This window comes from Sinocyclocheilus grahami, unplaced genomic scaffold (genome assembly GCF_001515645.1).
Source record: "Sinocyclocheilus grahami isolate Dianchi unplaced genomic scaffold, SAMN03320097.WGS_v1.1 scaffold2946.1, whole genome shotgun sequence".
In the NCBI taxonomy this organism is placed as follows: Eukaryota; Metazoa; Chordata; class Actinopteri; order Cypriniformes; family Cyprinidae; genus Sinocyclocheilus; species Sinocyclocheilus grahami.
Window position 1 is genome coordinate 4,156 of NW_015508119.1, and position 7,047 is coordinate 11,202.

Below are 7,047 nucleotides of genomic sequence, written 5' to 3' on the forward strand. Positions count from 1 at the left end.
TACACTGTTGTCGCTTGCAAAATCAAAATGACGGTGCATTGAGTGGAAGTTTGCACAGAAGTTGCACATATGCACGGGTCATTGATTTGGGCTTCTGGGATTCTGAAGGCGGTTTAGGGACTAAGAAGCAACAAGACACGCTATACATTGAAAACAACAGAAGATGCCAAACACCTCCAGCTGTCACACACGCACCCTCTCCAGGTCTTGAGCTATGATGTCGTGTCTGTTCAGAGCGGGACTGTGATCTTCCTCGCCCACACATGAGCTCTCATCAGCTTCTTATCTTACACACGAGAGAAGAGGAGGATGAGAAACCACAAGCCCACAGACGTGTGAATTATGACTATTCAAACCAGGCCTGTCAATCGATTCGAATAATATACTGTGATTTTGTGACATTCAATGTTGTTAATTTAAACATTGTAATTGCTTTTCAAAGAAAACTTACTTTGATTTTTGCACAAACATGCATTCATTTTTAAACACATAAACTGTACACGTTCAAAAGTTTTTTTGGTTCTGTATGATTTTTTATACACACACAGTGACCCTAAAAAGTATTTAGACACTTCAGCCACACTTAGTAAATATCTTCATATTAGTTCATTAAAAAATAAATTATATAAAAAGTGCCATTAATTGCAAAGAAACGGCATAAACACAGACAGTCTGTCTGATTTGACTGAGTTAATCTTCACTATACATAAACTGGATCATAAACTTCTTGATTTAATCATTTAGGCCTATCTGAGAAGGACTAAACATATTAAGAAGTTAATATTAATATAATAATACCTGACGGAGATCGAGGCCTCGTTTCTCTTTTATTAATCCTTCTGCTCGATTTCCCGACACTCGCCATGAAGCCAGACCTCAAGGGCTTGAGGGGGCCCCGCGGTGAACGGACCGAGGGGGGCCCCGCTCCCTACCTCGCGTCAGCTAAGGATGGCCCTGTATATATATATATATATATTTAGTAGGCCATAAAATCATATACACTGAAACAAATGTGGAGTAAGATTTACTTGAAAAAAGCTTGGAAACAATTTTCACTCAGTAAAGGCAAGTTAATTTACAAAAATTTGACAAGTAAAAGCCTAAACATAATTATTAGTAGCTTTAAATACAAATTTTTAAGTTAAGTGTACTTGGGAACTTCTAGTAAATTTTTTTGATTCTTTGTAAATTTTACTTAAGTATTGCTTATCACTGTAAAGAGTGTGCTGTTAAATAACAGTAATTTACTGCACTAAAAAAATAAATAATAAGTATGATTTAATTCATTTTTCATTTGCAAGTTTTCGTACATATGCATTTTAAGTAAGACTTAAGTATTGATATAAATAACATCTGCAAGTCAGCAAGTACACAGTCTGTTATCCTTTTAAGATAATATGCCCACACAATATAATTATTACCCAAATGAACACAGAGAACTCAATACTTGGTACACCCTACACCATGACAATCAGTGAATAGTGTCTGAGTATGAATGGGTCATTTTGAGTAGAAAATTAACTCTAGATGTCACAAAACAGTACGTTACTAAACCTAACAACAAAAGCAACCACAAAACAGTGTAAATACAACTCGAAATCAGTGAAAAATGTAACCCTTTTAAATATTCATGCCCCAGTGCATGATGGGAAATACGGGATCATAACTTTGATATTTACTTAAAGATTCCTTGAAAACATAACAAACAATTCCAATTAAAATATACTCATAAGTTCAAACTTTAATTTTACAAGCTTAAATTGAGTACTAATATAGAATTTACTTTAATCTTTTAAATTCAGAATAATAGCAGTCAAACTTATTAGACATGCTGAGATCCGAGCAGCTATCGTCGGATTATCAGGATGGAATGAGAGGTAGAGCTGATTGTCATCAGCATAGCAGTGATATGAAAAGCCATGTTTCTGAATGACAGAACCTAGTGATGCCATGTAGACAGAGAAGAGAAGTGGTCCAAGAACTGAGCCCTGAGGCACCCCAGTAGCTAGATGTTGCGACGTAGATGTTTTATGTAGTGTTTACTTCACCACAAAATCATTTTTATCAGTGAGAGCTCCGATTAAAATTAGGGACAATAAAAAGTGTAAAACAACACAGAAAAACGATTGACATATTTTAAATATCTTAGTTGTTTTGATATTTCAAACACTCCCAACACTCCTATTAAAACACTTCAAAAACAGAACCCCTTCAGACTGCATTTATTAATTAATTAATTGATTAATTTATTTATTTAGTTTGGCCTTTTTATTAAACATAGGCCCATCTATACTTGTATGTCACTTTAAATAAAAAGTGTCTTCCTAATTAGCCACGTTTGGTTCAGGTAGGCTACCTTTGTATTGTATATTGTATTGTAAATTTATAATATTTGTAAAAACATAATATTTTCTAATATGCTTGAAAGTGGATTTTGAACGATTTTCCTCTCTCCTTATCCTTAAATGCAAAACACTGAATTCATTGATAATAAATAAATATATTCCCTTTTATTCCATAATGCTTTCCATTGAAATGTGTTTTATTTGTCTTAATTTCCTCTGACTTAATTAAACCCCAGCAAACAGCCTTTATCGCAGCTGTAGGCTGTACTCATCAGGAGAGTTTGGCCTGTATCTTCGTGCACTGCTCCGGGAAACGTTTTGTTCCCTGCGGGTACACGCCTGATGACGTGCACGCGGGTATATAAGTGGCGCGCCGGCCGAGCGCACAGAAGTACTTATCCGGAGCGCGCAGGTAGAGGTGGATGTATCCAATAAATCTCAAACAGATCTGCCTGTGTTCGATGTGTCCCGTCATGGACCAGGGTGTTAAAGCGGCTGCAGCCCTGCAGGTGATCCAGCACCCGTCTCGCTCTCTGCCCGCAACCAGCTCGCCCAGCGTCCTGCTCGCGTACAAAAACGCGACGCAGAGACTCGGCGCGACCGGGTTCAAAGTCAGCACGCTCTCCAAAGCGGGAATGGGAATCCTGAAACTGGCCACGACGCAGCTGAAGCAGCAGGAGAAGAAGGCGAGGGTTGTGCGCGCGTCCAGTCTGGGTAAAGCGCACCCGGCGTCCGTCGAGAAAAATTCCCCTCTGGACCAACTGACCGCGCTGGTCCTGCACGGCCACGCTCGCCTCCAGCCGCTGGCGAACGAGTCCCATGCTACCAAACCGCAGAACTGCAGGCGCATCGTGGTGCTCGGCGCGCCGCGGGTCGGGAAGACCTCCATCCTGCGCCGCTTCCTGCGCGACGGCTTCGAGGAGCGATACGAGCCAACAAGTGAAGATTTCCACCGGAAACTCTACCAAATTCGCGGAGAAACTTACCAGATAGACATACTGGACGCGTCCGGGGAGAGGAGCTTCCCTGCCAAGAGGAGACTGTCCATCCTGACCGGTGCGTAAGAGTTTGGTCCTTCAGATCAGTGTGTCAGTGGTTTTCCGAAGCACAATTAAACAGATGAAGAGCTAGACAGTAAAACGATAGTTGTGAATTCAAACAGTGTTCTGTTTGGAGATGGATCAGAACCCTTTTTATATATTATATATAAAATTAACCATTGCATTGTGCAATTGCATTTCATTGCATCCTGGCTTATAAAATGCATGATGATGTTGCATATGCTGACATTGCAAAGCCATTAAAATAATTTTTACTGATTTACAGACTTGTATACATTTTAATTCTGCTTAATGCATTTTAATGAGGCAGGGACAGCTACTTCAGCCACTTTAATGTTGGCTGAAGTTGATTTAATAATGCTTTAACATCAGACAGTAATTGAAGGATCCATATTTAATAACTTGAATGAAAATACTGTGATTATGTCTGAGACATGACGAGCTGAACTGACTTCAGGCCACTCTTATCGCTCAGAGCTTCATTTTTATGGTGTCTTTCTGATAAAAATCCACTGAGAATGATTGAAAAGCCTGTCGAGCGGCTGGTTTGTTGAATGCATGTGATGCTGTATAATATGTGTAGACATTTTAAATAAAACATTTTCATACAAAGCCTGACGTCGCGAGTCATTCTAATGATTTGGTGAAAAGCTGTACTAACAGATGCTGCTGCACCTGCATAATGAAGTAGAGAGAAGGGTGTCACGATTCATTCATTCAAAATAAATAAATTATTGAGAGCCTGTGGGCGTTTAGATGAAATAATAGAGCCTTGACTCTCTCTGATTGCATAAAACCCTTTACATGCTGCTGCCACACAAGATGTGCTGTGAGAAAGAGAGGATATCTATCTATCAGATTGCAAAAAAGTTAGAATGCTGTGTAAAATGTAAACACAAGCATAATGCAACAATTTACAAAAGCTGTATTTAATTCACTATACACATGTTAAATGGACATTTTTGAATCTGATGATCACAACACATCTTAAAAAAAGTTTGGACTGGTGCAACAAAAGGCTGGAAAAGTAAGTGCTACTAAAAAAAAAACAACTGGAGGAACATTTAGCAAATAATTAGGTTAATTGGTAGCAGATCAGTAACATGACTGGGGATAAAAAGAGTATCGACAGAGACTCTCAGATTTAAAGATGGACAGAGGTTCACCAATCTGCGAAAAAAAACAATCTGTCAACAAATTGTGGAACAATTTCTGAATAATGTTCCCAGAGCTGATTACAGATCACTAGATGAAAACTGTAGTAACATAATCTATGTTACTCATTTTAGGTAATGCATTCTGTCTACTTTTTTTTTTTTGCTGTGCCATGCACAAATGCAGGTTAAAGCCATAGTTTCTGTGACGTCACCCGGTTGTTGAAACCACGCCCACCTAGCCCAACGGTGGTGACACCAGCGGCAATCCACCTGTCACTCAAGTGGCCACGCCATTAATTATACACAACTTTAAGGCTTAATATAATTTAAAAGGATGAGTTATAAAAAAATTCACCCCCCTCACAGCTCTCATGAAGGGCAAAATTAGCTATATAGACCAAAACCACTTTTTGTACCAGACTGTAAACATATTTTTTGCTGCTGTAAATTTTAGCATTTTAACATGGGGAGCCTATGGGACTGACTCCCTTTTGGATGAATCGATGAATTGCAGTTTTAGTCACTTCCGTGTTGGCTTCACGAGAGAGAGCGGGAGGTTGCCGCTTGGTTAAAGCTCATGTAAAGAAGCCATATGTGAACGTGATCCAGAAACACTGCCATCTTCTCTGGGCCAAAGCTCATTTAAAATGTACTGAGTTAAAGTGAATAACTGTTCTGTGGCCAGACGAATCGAAATGTGAAATTCTTTTTGGAAATCGTTTTCATTTGCATTTCTGTATATGTGTGTCATGTTCAGGCCCATCATCCTCTCATTGGTTTGTTTGGATGTTTCTGTCATGCTCAGCTGTGATCTGTGTTCGTTCGGTCTGTGGAGGGTTAATGTGCCTGAGAGCGAATCCGATATTTGTTTGTGTGCTGGCTGACATTTATGCAGATGAATAGATTGAAAGGCAGTGGAGGCTGTTATCCGTCCTCTGGAGAGTCGATTCATAATTACACCTATTCAGATCTGTGGACACAGTTTTTATCTCAACAGGCAGAAAGGATGGTTCAGATACATGAGAGCGCCGAGTTGAAACACCGACCCACAGACAGGAGGAAGATCGGTGTTTCACTTTCTAAAGATCATCCTGATGTTTCCATCGAACCTGAGCATGTATGATATGGCAGACAACTATAATACTTGCTCTAGTTCTGAAATATGCAGTATGTTTACATATTTTTACATATGGAATACATAAACTACATTTCCCTAAATGGGTAGCAAACAACTAAAAAACCTATACCACCCATATTTGACAACAAATATTTTTGTTAGTAAAGCAAAGTAAAGCAAAGCAAAGTAAAGTCAAATAAAAGTTTGTTGTAAGCATGGCTTAAGGAAATATATTTTTTAGGTTGAAATAATTTTTCATTTAAACCTATTGACAAAATTAATTACAAGTTGTACTTTAAATTATACATTTACAGTAGATAGAATACGGCCAAAATATACGAGTAAATAAAAGACTAAAACTTATCAAACATATATTTTAATATATTTTAAAAAGCTCTATTAGCAACATATTTTTGGCACTTTTTTATATTTTGACTTATATATTCAAAAATGAATCTTAAAATACATATTTTGCTTACTGCATATTATATTTTATTGCAAAAGCAGTATTGTTTGTAAAGCAGCAAATATTGTGCAACAAACAATTTTTGTACACAGCCTAGTACGAAGCAGGTAAGCTCTAAGTTTGTTTTGCTCATCTGATTGAGACTGAGCTGTACTGAGGATGATTGCAGGAGACATTCAGAGCACATCTGATCACACAGATGCTCTGTATTTACAGCGGCTTGCTGAAATGTTCAGTCTCTCCTCTCAGGTGTGATGCAACAGGAATCATCATGAATGACCCGAGAAATTAAACCACTGCAGGCTGCGCTGGGTTTGTTTCAGGCTGCGGATCACAAACAAACAGTCTGTGACTAACATCCATTACATTCAGTCTCCATCAGTCCTGCAGCTGCACACACACGCATCTGCCTGTCTCTCTGTGAATGTATGTGCAGAGGAGGAGCGCTTTGTGTGTGTGCAATCCACCTGTCACTCAAGTGGCCACGCCATTAATTATACACAACTTTAAGGCTTAATATAATTTAAAAGGATGAGTTATAAAAAAATTCACCCCCCTCACAGCTCTCATGAAGGGCAAAATTAGCTATATAGACCAAAACCACTTTTTGTACCAGACTGTAAACATATTTTTTGCTGCTGTAAATTTTAGCATTTTAACATGGGGAGCCTATGGGACTGACTCACTTTTGGATGAATCGATGAATTGCAGTTTTAGTCACTTCCGTGTTGGCTTCATGAGAGAGAGCGGGAGGTTGCCGCTTGGTTAAAGCTCATGTAAAGAAGCCATATGTGAACGTGATCCAGAAACACTGCCATCTTCTCTGGGCCAAAGCTCATTTAAAATGTACTGAGTTAAAGTGAATAACTGTTCTGTGGCCAGACGAATCGAAATGTGAAAT

The 7,047-nt window shown here is 38.7% G+C and overlaps 1 pseudogene; it reads left to right on the top strand.

The window, feature by feature from the left end:
- The first annotated feature begins 2,711 nt into the window (after positions 1 to 2,711).
- LOC107575849 (uncharacterized) lies at positions 2,712 to 3,409 on the top strand (annotated as a pseudogene).
- The last annotated feature ends 3,638 nt before the right edge of the window (positions 3,410 to 7,047 follow it).